Below are 15,168 nucleotides of genomic sequence, written 5' to 3' on the forward strand. Positions count from 1 at the left end.
AGCATGGTTCTGGGAGTGCTCAAAGATTACAGACCCCAGTTAGTAGTCAAAGCATCAGGTTAAAGAGACAAGGAACCTACCTATTACAGTGAGAGAAAGGGAAAGACCTCGTGCTTCTGAAACATTGCAAGAACGGAATCCACAGCTTCATTTAAAAAAAAAAATGAAGCAGACTTCCGCAACGAGGACAGTGGTACCAGGAGGTAAAAACTGCCTGCAGGGAACCCGTTCAACCTGCTTCTACTGGTCGAAGCCAGTATGTAGCATTACAGGACAACTGGTGGGTATTCACTTCATGTCTCCTCTCTTTGGAAAGATGGATAAAATCAGGACACATTACTGTAGCTGAACAGTACAGTTAATAATTTCACTTTTAAAACATTTCTTGCAGTGCCACAACGATGCTACCCGAAGGCTGCAGGAGCAGCAACTCATATTCCGCTTGGGAACCCTGCGTCCCAATGGTATCAATGTGGACTTCACAAACTTCAAAATCTCCCCTTACCCCACTGCATCCCAAAACCAGCCCAGTTCGTCCCCACCTCCCTAACCTGCTCTTCCTCTCACCTATCCCCTCCTCCCACCTCAAGCCACACCTCCATTTCCCACCCACTAACCTCATCCCACCTCCTTGACCTGTCCGTCCTCCCTGGAATGACCTATCCCCTCCCCACTTATCATCTTTTCTCTCCATCTTCGGTCCGCCTCCCCCTCGCGCCCTATTTATTTCAGAACCCTCTCCCCATCCCCCTCTCTGATGAAGGGTCTAGGCCCAAAACGTCAGCTTTTGTGCTCCTGAGATGCTGCTTGGCCTGCTGTGTTCATCCAGCTCTATACCTTGTTATCTCTGTAACAAGATAGATGAGTTGATGACATGAATAGAAATGAGTGAATATGACTTGATAGCTATACAAGAGACATAGTTGAAGGGTGACCACGTCTGATCATTTTTGAATGGTGAGTTCCCAATGCTCCAGAAGAACAGGCAATAAGGAAAGGAAGGAGCAGTACCTTAGTATCCTAAATTGATAATCAGTGGCTATTGATGTAGTGTAATAAACTGTGGTGCGGAATCAGTTTGGATGGAAATAAGGAGTAGCAAGGACAGGAGCCACGAGTGGGAGCCTTCTGAAGGTCCCTGAAGAGTTGCCTCACTGTAGGACAAAGTATTAAACAGGAAATAATGTGCAAACAGGCACTGCAATTGTCTTATAGGATTTTCATCTGCATATTGACTGGGCAAGTCAGACAGGAAAGAGTAACATGGAAGATGAAGTTACAAAGAGCACTTAAAATTATTTCTTTGAGCAGAGGGTCACCGTACGTACATAGGAACAGTTTATTTTAGACCCAGTAATGTGTAAAAAGTAGTCTTAGTAAGAGGCCACAAAATTAAGGATCCTCTAAGAGGGCAAGATGATGACATAGTACAATTTCAAATTCAGTGTGAGAGAGAGCAACCTGTGTCTTAAACCAGTGTCCTCAACTTAAATAAGGGCAATCAGAAAGGCATGAAGTAGGCTGGGAAAATGGATAAGCAATGGCAGATATTTAAGCAGGTAATTCGTAACACTCAGTGAAAATCACGGACAGATGGAGAAGTGCAAAAGGCTATTCTTGGTTGGGGACTATTTAGTGAGGGGAGTAGACAGGTGCTTCCACTGCTGTAGACATGACTCCAGGATGGTACGTTGCCTCCTGGTTTGCGGGATTAAGGATGCCACAGAATGACTGAGGCATTCTGTTGGGTGGTGGGGGAGGTGCGTGAACAGCCAGAAATCACGGTCTATGTTCTGACCAAGACATAGGAAGGAAAAGAAATGAGGTCCTGCGAGTTCTATGACTCTAGTGCTTGCAAGCCGAGTTTAAGGATTTAGGTAGGAAATTAAAAAGCAGAACTTCAAAAGGTAGTAATCTCTGGATTATTTCTAATCCCACATAGCAAGTATTGGAATGGCAGGATAGAGGAGATGAATGCATGGCTGAGGGGTGGAGCAGGGAAGGCAGCATTCTGGAAGCAGGGAGACAATTTCTGGAGGAAGGTGGGACCTGCACAAGTTTCACATGTTACTTCTGAATGAGAATGGGAGAAATCTTGATAAATTCACCCCGACAGGCTTACAGGAAGATTTTCCAATACATTGGGAATGATTTAAACTATAAAAATTGGCAGGGGGATGGGATCCTGACATAGTTCATAAGGGAAATGGAAGTAGAATTTAAAACACTGAGTCTGGAAGCCAGAGGAAGCACAGGGTAGAAAGTTGAGAGTTCAGCAGAGCTAAATAGAACATACTTAATTCAAAGTACCTGAGGAATAAAATGAAGGCAAAAACAGACACATGGCTTGGCTGAAAGTTGGGCAGGATTGGTAGCTATGGGTATTAAAGGCAAGGCAGAGGGGTAGAAAAATGGGTGGGAGTCATCACAATGTTGATCAAGGAATCAATTATAGTATTGAGTGGCAATGATATCTTCGAAGGATCATCAAATGAGGCTTCTATGGGTAGAAGTGAAGCACAAGCAAAGCAAACATCCTGTTGGGTGTGTACTACAGGCCGTCAGGCAAGCAGACAGACAGATAGGAAGAGATAGTGAATCAAACACGTTTTCACATTTCAGATAAGTACAAGAAATAACCAGGTAGTGAAAGTCGGGGATTTTAACTACCCATATATCAACCAGGATAATTTTAGAATCTAAAGGTAGGAGGGGAAACAAATTCTTAGAAACTGTATCTCGGAGAACTTTTTGTTTTACAGATTGTACACAGAAATTCTAATGGGGAAGGGAGCAGTTCTGCACTTAGAACGAATATTCTGAAGTGAGCCCAGCAGGTGAAAAGGCACATCAGTAAGGGAGTATTTCAGACATAGTGACCATAACTCACTTAGATTTAGAACAATTACGAAAAGGAGGAAGAAATACCAGGAATAAAAGTTCTAAAGGGTGGAGGGAATTTTCCAAAGTGAGATACAATTTGGCTGAAGTGAACAGCACATATCTACTTGCAGACGCTGAGTATGCGCATTGGAAGATGTTTAAACGAGAAGAGTACAGGGCAAACATCTTCCCAGAAAAACAATGGGTGGGGCCAAGACAGGAGAACCCTGGACGTCAAGGGATATAAAGGTTAAGATTAAGAAATAAAGAGAATCTTATGGTAGATAGCAACGACTCAATATGGCAGAATCCCTACATCAGTAGGAAAGGAAACTGGGAAAGCAAACAGTGCATGAGAAAGCACCAACAGCTTCACACCGTATTCTCTCAGATTCTCCAGCGTCAGCAGTGCCTACTGTCTAGTGCACGAGAAAGAACTGACAGGTAGAACAAAGGCAGGCCCAAAGTGGCTTTTAAAATGTACAAACGCCAAAAATAGAGCTCGCCTACTTCTTGTTTACACGTGAACATGAGGATAGTAGGCCACTCAGCCCTTCTGTGACTCAATAAGCTCATGGCTGATCAGATTTTATCCTCAATTCTGCAATCCTGCATACCACCGCAACCACCCCACCCCCAAAAATAAATCTTTCATTCTCTTGCACGTGGAAATCACACCTTCAAATTGACCAAGTCCACCTCACATTATAAATACACCTGCAAAAAAAACTATCAACTCAATCAACATGCAGTACATTGATTTTAATTATTTGTTCAAAAAAGGTTCTAAACCATCAGCAGATACACTTTCCGCACAGTGTTCTGCAATCATTGCCACAAAATATGCCCAATAATTGCCAGCTGTTGACCATACAGTAACCTGGGCCAATACACATTGTGTGTCCCAACAAGCAGAACTTGACAACATTGCCACACACCAACGCCAGGTCTTCAGTTGCAAGGTCCCAGGCTCTGGAACTCCTTCCGAGCTCTTTACGTCTGCACCTCACTCTCTCGGACCTTCCTTGTGACCTACTTCATGATCAAACTTGGAGGACATTTGTCCTTGTACTTCCTGGAGAACACTCTTGGGAACGTTGTACTTTGAAACAGGAGGTGGCCGGTCAATATGATCATGGCTGAACTAATTGCGATCTCACCACTTACCAGGCTGCCCATTTCAACACTCCACTGCTTTGAATAAAAAAATCAAATTATTCTTTATTTATTAAAATTATTCACTGACATTCTTTTACGCAATTCCTGCAAAATGCTGAGGGTCATTTTACTAAGGAGCTACACAAATGGAAGCTGTTGCTGAAATGTTAGTTGTTGAGTTGATAAAGTATGAAATTGATAATGCTAACTATTAAACCCTGTAGAAACCACACTGCAATGGAAGGTGCTTTTAATTCTGGCACAGCCTCTTCATATTTATGACCTCTCAACTGGAGAGACATACTGACCTCCAAATTGACAAGTTTGATCATCTTGCATCCACTGGATGTCATAGTGCAACAGCCATGCAGTTCACTTACACAGCATTTTCAAGATAGGTAAACATCCAAAGTGGCTTTACAAGAGAAATACCAGGCAAAATCTGATACTCTAACCACTTTGTGATATCTGGAAAGGTGAGTACAAAGTTCAGTCAAATAGGAATCTTGAAAAAGAGACACTTGAGAGAACTGGAGAGGTTTGAGGAATAAATTCCAGAGTTTACAGTCCAGGGATAGCTGCCAATAGTGGAGCAATCTGTGCAAGAGGCCAGTGTTAGAAGAAACTATTTTTTTTCCTGGGATAGGCAACAAACACTGGTCTTGCCAGCAATGTCCACGGCAGGAAAGGCCAGATTTTCTTCCCAGAAGATTAAATGAATCCGATGGATTTTTATGACAAACAATGATGACCCAGGCTACCTTTATAACCAGATTCATTAATTGATTTGAAATTCCACCAGCTGTTATCGTGGCAATTGAACGGCTGTACCCAGAGCATCTGGATTACTAGTTCAGTCATATTACCATTACATCACTGTCCATCTACTGTCACATCACTCCTGTTCCATCCAACTTGTACAAAAGACTGAGAGGAGACCCTTTGCCTGTGATATTGTACACAGCACAAACATAGCTCCCAATGAGCTAACTTGTTCCTTAAACAAAGCTCGCTGCTAACAGCAAGATGACTGACGCTTATACCTCACAGATTCGGATTTGAATCTGCCACAATGCAAAGGGCAAAGATTTTGTCCCTTCTCCAGCTTATAGGAAACTAAAGTGAACAGAGTTGGTTGGTCTCAATACAGTTCCCTGTGGATGAGCTTCCCAAAACATCCCATAAATCAAATTTTAGAAAGGGAGCAACTTACTTGAAATGCCAGATGTGGAAGGACAGTATTGATCTAGAATGAGTTGCCTGAAAGGGTACTGGGAGCGGATTCAGTTGTAAATTCCAAAAGAGAACTGGATAAATACTCGAATCGGAAAATAAATTGGAGGGCTACAGGGTAGGTTCAGCAAAATGGGATTAACTGAATGGCTCCTTTAAAGAGTTTGCACGGGGAAGATGGGCTGAATGGAATTTTAAAATTAATTTTGGACTAACTAACTTTGAACTTATGTAACACAAGAACACCTCCGGTCTTCTTGCATCAAGCTGGTCCATCTGATGTTATCAAATACAGGCTCACCTAAGCATACTACTCATTATAAACATTACTATACTTTTGTTGCCTTGCTATCACATTTTTGGCTGAGCAGGTTACCTCTCCTCACTGGTCTTTGGAGTTAAAAATCATAAATTTGACATCGTAAAAACCAAATGAAGTCCAAACGTGAAACTTCAAATACTCCCTTTTCGGAAGGGAACTTAAGCTGAAGCCTGAAAGCCGTCTTAGGTGAGTATAAAAGAGTGTAGACAATTATTCTGTAACAAGAGCAGAGGATGTTCTACCCTGTGACCTGACAATATCTCTCCCTTAATCAGCATCAAACGAACACTGTTGACAATGGTATCTCAGTGGTTAGTGCTGCTGCCTCATAGCGTCAGAGACACGGGTTGGATGTCACTCTCCGGTGACTGTGAAATTTGCACATTCTCCTCGTGTCTCTGTGGGTTTCCTCCCGTAGTCCAAAGATGACCAAGTGGATTGGCCATGCTAAATTGCCTATCGTGTCCAGACTAGGTGGATTAGCCATGGGAAATGCAAGGTAATGGAGTGTGTGTGTGTGTCTGTGTCTTAAGTGGGGGGGGTGGAAGAACTGGGTGGGATGCTGTTTGAGGGGTCAGTTTTGACTCAATGGGCTGACTGGCCTGCTTCCACATTGTAGAGATCCTGTGATTCTATGAAACAAATTATCTAGGTCATTAGCAAATGTAGTTTGTGGATGCTTGCTGAGGTGCGTTTCCTGTATCACTGTAGTGGCTACAATTCAAAAAACTACTTCACTGGCTGAGAGGGTGTTTGGGACAGCCAGAGGTTATGGAAGGAGTCATGAGAACAAACCTGTTTACTTAATGCTCACAACTCAATGCCATGCTGACCATCCCTCCGTTTCCCATTTTTAAATCCAAACTGTGTGCCCTCTTCAAAAATAAGAAGCTTCAATAAAACCAAAACTGTTACTTTTTCCACTTTGGGTTCTGGATTTCTCTTTTTGAAAAGGCAGGGGTTGGAGTGAGAGGCTTGGATCTGGCAAGCTTTTTGTGCAGTTTCATATCATATTACAAAATTGAGTCACCCAGCAGAGGGTGTGGAAATGATCCCTGCCAAATCCATACTAAATAACGACAGCAGGCGGGACAGAGCCGAAGCAAAGCTCTAATACTTTGATGCAGAGTAACAGAGGTTCTTTAAAATTAGTGAGCCAGGCAGTCTGTCAATTAGAGGATTCCTGCTCTGTTCTAAAATGGCAGCTCACTCTTGCAGCGTTAGAGAAGCTGATGTCAATAAAGTAAATATTTGCAACTCAGAACCGTTTATAATTCTGTCAGCAATTCCCAAGTCAGAAATAGCAAAGCCAGTTGTCTAAGGGACCAGTAAACCAGAGCTTTCCGAGTGCAAATTCATATCCTAAGAAGTTTACAGAGATAGGGAGTTGAACAATCTTCACTTTTGCAAGGATGTGAAGGCTTTGGAAGATATTTACTGAAATGGTTCCAAGTAATAAAGGATTACTGCATGGGAAGGGTGGGCAACATGGGGATATTCTCCTTTATTCCAGGGAGAACAAAGAGATTGCATTACTTCTAGCATAAGGATTGACAACCAGAAGACTTTGAAGGGCAATTTAAAAAAAAGAGGCACAGTCATAGAATCACAGTGGCGTACAGCACAGAAACAGACCCTTCGGCCCAACTTGTCCATGCTGACCAGATATCCTAAATGCAGGCCCATATCCCGCCGAACCCTTCCTATTCATACACCCACCCAGATGCCATTTAAGTGTTGCAATTGTACCAGCCTCCACCACTTTCTTTTCATTCCATACACACCATCCCTGCATGAAAGCGTTGCCCCGTAGGTCTTTTTAAATCTTTCCCTGCTCACCTTAAACCAATGCCCCTCTAGTTTTGGACTCCCCAGCCCCCCAATCCTGGGGGAAAAACCTTGGCTATTCACCCTCTCCATGCCCCTCATGGTTTTATAAGCCTCTACAAGGTCATCCCTCAGCCTCTGATGCTCCAGGGAAAATAGCCCCAGCCTATTCAGGCTCTCCCTGTAGCTCAAACCCTCCAACCCTGGCAACAGGAGTAAAAGCTGTTCAAGTGGATAAGGTTGTTAAGAAATCAGATGGTGTTTTGGCTTTCATTAACAGGGGGATCGAGCTTAAGAGCCACAAGGTTATGCCACAGCTCTACAAAACCCTGGTGAGACCACACTTGGAATACTGTGTCCAGTTCTGGTCGCCCTATTATAGGAAAGATGTGGAGGCTTTGGAGAGGGTGCAAAGGAGGTTTACCAGGTTGAGGAGGTTGACCGAGGTCAGACTTTTCTCTCTGGAGAGAAGGAGGAAGAGAGGTGACCTGATCGAGGTGTCCAAGGTAATGAGGCATGGATAGATTTGATAGCCAGAGACTTTCCCCCAGGGCAGGATTGACTGCCACGAGGGGTCATAGTTTTAAGGTGTTAGGAGGAAGGTATAGAGGAGACATCAGAGGGAGGTTCTTCACCCAGAGAGTTGTGAGCGCATGGAATAATTTGCCAGTGGTAGTCGTGGAAGCAGAGTCATTAGTGACATTTAAGCGACTGCTGGACATGCACATGGACAGCAGTGAATTGAGGGGAATGTAGGTTAGGTTATTTTATTTTTGGATTGGGATTATTCCACGGCACAACATCGTGGGCCGAAGGGCCTGTACAGTGCTGTACTTTTCTACGTTCTATCTCACAAATGGCTAACATTTGCAATGTATTGCCTGATAGTGTGGTGGGGACAAATCTAGGCCCAAAACATCAGCCTTCCTGCTCGGCCTGCTGTGTTCATCCAGCTCTACACCTTGTTATCTTGGGACGAATTCAGTAATGGTTACCAAAAAAGTGAATTGGACAGTTATTCGAAGGAACAAAAACAAAAGACGGCAGGATACTGAAGGCATGGGGCTGAAACACATTCTTTAGAAGGATCAGAGCAGACTTGATGAGCTAGATGACCTTCAGTGCTATCACATTCTGTGATTTGACTTTAACCAAAATAAAAAGTTTTGTAAGTCAGAACTGACAACAGCAAAAACAAAATCACAACAAGGAAAATAAGTATTACCTCCATCTCCAGCTCTACTGCTGCGAACTGCAATGAGCTGTGCATTGTACAGAAACCTGGCTGAAATTACAGTTTTGCTGGCGTATAAAGAACCTGCTCCTCGGGAATGACCAAGGCTCAGGTGAAAAATCTCAGCTGCCCCCTTCAGTGAAGGAGGAATCCGATCTCATCTGGAGTTCAGACTTTGAAAGAGTTGTCTGCGATCCAGAATAGAATCCTTTGATCACCCCCCCCATTCTTAAAGATGCGAGGGCATAAAAGAAAGGTCTAGCCATGACGACTCTAATAGGTTAGATTCGAGGGAGGCAGAATACATACAAGTTACTCAAGCTCTAAACGAGGTTTGATGTTCAGTGTTTTTCTATTCCCAAGTGGTCACAGAGCTTGAATGAATATAGCTAGTATGAAGTTGCTGCAAAGATCTAGTAAGGAGATGTACAGGCTTCTGTCAGTTGGTGGGTCATACTTCAGCATGCGAAGGGTAGGCGGGATATTGGGAGACGAATCTTCTGTATAACTTTAATTTATTGTGCAGAAAGGACAAAGGAAACTCACTGATCTACCCGCCACGAATTAAACGAGGCTTCTTTTCTCATTCCCAACAATTGCTGCGTATGGTGGGGACAGGGGAGTAGGGCAAGGAATGGTTGATGGATAGTCTATTATGCATCAACAGAAAATACAAAATAAATCTGCATCCTGTTCAAAAGGAGCACCACAGATTACTGAGGACAAACAGAAGCTTAAAATGAAAGAAGTCTGGCTTTGGTTGTTGACGGCATTCTCCTCCCGTCCCACTGAAGTCAAGAGTCCAGGTTCACCCAGTATGGACTCAACTATACAGGTTAGATGCCCATGGGGACCAGACCTTACCAATGGCCCTTGCCTAGATTACACCCAGGAATAAGAGCCACGCAGACATGGCTCCTACTTCCCTCCACACACAGGAGCGTGGGACTATGGAAAAGCAAGGGGTTGAACTGGGACCCCAAAATGCTCCTGCTGCTGGTTACTTGCAAATGCAACTGCTGCCCACTTACGTGGAAATCATGAGCTAAAGGAAGTGAACAAACACTTCAAGAAATGCACCCGTTTAAAAGGAAAACCAAACCAGGAACAAGTAGTGAAACAGGAAAAGAAAACAAACAATGTGCCACAAAATGGAAAACATCTGAGAGAGGGAGGTGCAGGAGCCTGTGAAGGGAAATGAAGCCTGAAGCTAGTGGGGGAGGTGGTGGGAGACCGAAGGATAGAGGGGGATGGAAAAATCTGACCCAAGTGTACACAGATCATAATGTGATAACCCAGGTTGTGGGGGAAAAGAAAAAAGAATCACAGCTGACCAGTTTTATTGCATCTCTCTCTTACACAAATGGTGGAGAACAAAGGGGGTCAGAGGAGACAAATCAGATTTTTGTTTTAAAAAGCCAGCCAGGTTTTGGAGGTGGGGTTGTGAAATTAAGGGGAAGGCACAATGCTTTTGACATCTTGAAAATAGTGTAGGAAATCTGTACAAAGCCCAAGGACTGTGCTCGTCTCCTGGCTCTGCATAAACAAGACCATCGAGAACTTACAACTGCTATACTACAATACTATTTCAGCAGAGTCTGCACTCCAGTTCTCAGAGGGAACTCTGCCACAAGCTGCTCAAATTTGTCGGTGGCCCTGATGAGAGGACAGAATATTAATTAAGCTGCTATTAACCGCCAGACTCAAAACAGGAGAGGGTTCTGTGCCACTCATCAGGTATTCTTATCCTACAGTAGCCTTCAATACTCTGCAACAGTGGGTCAGAAATATTTTTAAATTGAAGGGCCCCCTTTTCTGGTTTATCATGAATTGTGGATTAAAATGTAAAGAACTCGATGTAAAAAGCATTCTAGCGATAAAATTAACAAGTATTTCTGTGTATGTCACTCTCCAAAGCTGTCTTTCTTTTATCCTGGGGACCTTTTGGAGAGTCTCTAACCTGCAGATCCCAGTTTGAGAACCAGTAATCTACACTGAAACGTGACTGTATTTGCATCCGAGAACAATCTTGCACATGATTGGAGGGCCTGCTGATTCAGTGGAAATCTATTTGGGTTCAGTCCGGTCTTCCTTCCATGTCACTGTAAATAAACTGGAGCGTCCGAGGCCAAGGGGTGACATTACAGAGGTTTATAAAATTGTGAGGGGCATGGATAGGGTGAATAGACAAGGACTTCTCCCCAGGGTCGGGGAGTCCAAAACTAGAGGGGCATAGGTTTAAAGGTGAGAGAGAGGGGAAAGATTTAAGGGGGACCTAAGGGGCAATGTTTTCACACAGAGGGTGTTGTGTGTATGGAATGAGCTGCCAGAGGAAGTGGTGGGGGCTGGTACAGTTACAACATTTAAAAGGCATCTGGATGGGTACATGAATAGGAAGAGTTTAGAGGGACATGGGCCAAATGCTGGCAAATGGGACTGGTTCAGGCTGGGATGTCTGGTCAGCATGGACGAGTTGGATGAAGGGTCTGTTTCCTGCTGTACACCTCTATAACCTCAGTACATGTCTCTCCTCTGTAACCACGAGATTCACGGGCCTCTGCTACGCCACATTCATATACTGGGGCTCTCATTTCACCATCAACACACTTCTCGCAGGTGCATCTAGATTTACCACCATTAGGATCATCTATTTGCATTTCCATAACATATCTGCCTCAACATACTACCTACTGAAACACTCATCCTTGACTTTTTAGCCCCCAAAGCTGATTACTCCAGCCCTATTAGTGTACAATTTGGGAAACTACCTTCTAGGAAACTGTGCTGCCCATGACCTAAACTGAAACAAGTCCCATTCAAAAATATTGCTCTCTGCTAGTATTTTTGAAAACTCCTATCCTGGTTCTCAAAACTCTTTGTAGCTCATTCTTCCCTGCATCCTGCTACCTTTATAACTTTCAACGGCCCCACAATGTTTTGAAATACCTGCACAGCTCTAATTCTGGACTCCAGCATCCCTGACTTTAATTGTCCCACAAAGACTTAGCTGTTAATAATGAGGGGGAAAAATTGAAAATGTGCAAGAGGCCAGAATTGGACAGCAAGCAAGATAATCATTGCTAACCTGAGTCACCTCCTTGACCATGCTTTGGTCACTTTTATAATATCACCCAAGATGGCACAATGTTAAATTGTGTCTGATAACACTCCTGGGATAACTAACAATATTATGAAAGATGGTTGCTGTATGACTATGAACCATCTCAGGATAACCTAGCTTATTTTTCTGCAGTCCTTATTTGGGTCTGGGGCGAGGCGAGACGAGACGAGACGAGACGAGACAAGACATAGCAGGATCACACTATCCAGGATCCTTCAGCCAGGAAGGAGAGGGGACTACTTCCCACATTTCATGATGCATAGCAGTCAGATATCTCAGTGCAGCTGGCTACGTCACACATTAAGCCCGTTCTGCTACAATGCGTGTTTCTTCAATGAAAATTGGCTTTAACACAATTGAAGAATTTAGACTGCTATTTATAGAACATGAACTTTCCTTACTTGTACTGGCTATAACGCGATTAGTTTAAATGGCGCTGCTATTGTGCGATTTTCTTATAAGACGAGAATGGAACTTTCATAGCATATCAGAACCGAGCACACAGCTTATTAAAAGTTTCAGCAGGGCAAAGAGAAATGAAAGAAAGGGCAGCACAAGAGAGTTGATTACAGCTTCTCTTTGGAGCTGGCATCATATATAAACGAAGCCATTGTAAACATTTTACCACCTCGCTGAGCACTCCCATCAGCACCCAAATACACCCAAACATCCTGAGAAATATGCAGCCAATGGTTAAATAGTGGACTGATCACTTATTCCAGACTGACCTGATGGGTTGATTACAGCCAGGAGTGACAAGTATCCTGACATTTTCCCTGTAACTGGAGGAGAATCGTGGAATCCCCGTGAAAAACTGACTGTGAATGAAACCTCCCTGAGGAGCTTCTAATTGATCAATTGTACAAAGATCCATCTGACTCTCTAAAATCACTCGTTACAGGGATTATTCTTGTGTCTCGGTTGAAGTAGAATGGCAGAAACAGAAACATGGATGTTAACTATACTTATATGTGCTTCAGTTAAGAGAGCATCAATTGGATTTTTTTTGAACTAACTTACTGACAAAATTTATGGGGAGTCTGGAGAGGTATGTATACTTGCAGCAGATTCATTTGCAAAGTGAAGATTGGCGTGAAGAAATCTTCCTTCAGAAGCAAGCTACTGGGAACATTACAGGGGAGCCCAGGTGGGATTATAGATTATTACAGTGCAAGCACACCTAATCCCTACCATTCACTATTGGACATTTGCAAATCCACTGATGTAGCCTACTGCACTAAAACAGAAACTGCTGGAAAATCTCAGCACATCTAACAGCACCTGTGGCAAGAAACCAAAATTAAAATTTCAGGCCCAGCAATATCTGTTTTTGTTTCAGATTTCCAGCTCTTTCGGCTTTTTTTATTCTACTGCACTGTTTGCGGCTGATGTGGCACCCTTGTACAAACCGAGTTGCCCCATATAAGAAAACGCTAATTGTACCAGTTTCGATGCCTTTGAAACTACTGTTTAATCTGGGTGGTCTGAAAAATCTTTGTTTATTCTGTGTTTATTCTATTAATTTGCTCTAAATCCCAAAGGAGAGCTTCAATCACTTTTAAGGGGTCAATCTGAACATGCCAACATACAAACGAAGAGGAATAGGCAATTTAGCCCATTGGGTTTGTTCCACTATTCAAGTAGATTGTGGCAGATTGGATTGTGGCCACGATTCTTCCTTCTGACTTAAAGTGTGAAGCTGGATGAACACAGCAGGCCAAGCAGCATCTTACAAGCACAAAAGCTGACGTTTCGGGCCTAGACCCTTCATCAGAAAAGGGGGATGGGGACAGGGTTCTGAAATAAATAGGGAGAGAGGGGGAGGCGGACCGAAGATGGATAGAGGAGAAGATAGGTGCAGAGGCGAGCAGTTTCAAGGCCGAAGAGATTATAAGAGAGTTGCAGTGGGAGAGAGATCCCCTGAGGTTTGTCTGGAGGGAGGAGGGTAACTTCTTCATATTAGGCATCCATGCAAGAGGCTTCGCAGTGATGTTAGAATTGTGATCAGAGATAACACAGAACATTACAGCACAGTACAGGCCCTTCAGCCCTCGATGTTGTGCCGACCTGCCATACCAATCTGAAGCCCACCTAACCTACACTATTCCGTGTATGTCCATATGCTTATCCAGTGACGACTTAAATGTACATAAAGTTGGCGAATCTACTACTGTTGCAGGCAAAGCGTTCTATTCCCTTACTACTCTGAGTAAAGAAACTACCTCTGACGTCTGTCCTATATCTTTCACCCCTCAATTTAAAGCTATGCCCCCTCATGCTCGCTGGCTCCATCCTAGGAAAAAGGCTCTCCCTATCCAACCCTCTGATTATTTTATATGTCTCAATTAAGTCACCTCTCATCCTTCATTCTTCTCTAACGAAAATAGCCTCAAGTGCCTCAGCCTTTCCTCGTAAGACCTTCCCTCCATACCAGGCAACATCCTAGTAAATCTCCTCTGCACCCTTTCCAAAGCTTCCACATCCTTCTTATAATGCGGTGACCAGAACTGTACGCAATACTCCAAGTGCAGCTGCACCAGAGTTTTGAACAACTGCAGCATAAAGAAGGCATACAGGCGCCGGAGAATCCAAGATAACAAAGTGTGGAGCTGGATGAACACAGCAGGCCAAGCAGCATCTCAGGAGCACAAAAGCTGACGTTTCAGACCTCGACCCTTCATCAGAAAAAGGGGATGGGGAGAGGGCTTCGGTCTGCCACCCCCTCTCTCCCTATTTATTTCAGAATCCTCTCCCCATCCCCCTTTTCTGATGAAGGGTCTAGGCCCAAAACGTCAGCTTTTGTGCTCCCGAGATGCTGCTTGGCCTGCTGTGTTCATCCAGCTCCGCACTGTTATCTCGGATTGTCTCGCATCTGCAGTTCCCATTATCTCTACCTTCTGACTTAGCCGCAATAACCTTACATTCTTGAGTAAGAAGGGAGTCAACCAACAGCTTCCCAGTTACCCTGCTGCCACCATTCCCTGGGGAAACACAGATCAACCAGTAAAATTACAACATGTTTCAGCACAGAAGCGGGCTGTACTTCAATTATACATTTCTAATTCAGAAAGCCAGAGCAGGTGTGTGGTACCTTTTCCCAGACGTCTGCATGGAGCCTTGCACATTCTCGCTTTTCAACACCTCAACTGAACCTGCTCCACTATCATCCCTGACAGTGCATTCCAGATCCTAACATTCGTTACTTGGAAAAGCTATTCTAGGTTTGTTTGTTTCTTTTACCAATTACTTTAAAAAAATTAATGTCCTCTTATTCCTAATCCTTTCATGAGCGCATACAGTCTTGCTCCTATCAAATCTTGTCATGTACAAACGTTACCTGCAAGTCATACACCTTCCTGACTTGGACATGTATCACTATTCCTTCATTGT

This window comes from Stegostoma tigrinum, chromosome 39, assembly GCF_030684315.1.
Source record: "Stegostoma tigrinum isolate sSteTig4 chromosome 39, sSteTig4.hap1, whole genome shotgun sequence".
Classification (NCBI taxonomy): domain Eukaryota; kingdom Metazoa; phylum Chordata; class Chondrichthyes; order Orectolobiformes; family Stegostomatidae; genus Stegostoma; species Stegostoma tigrinum.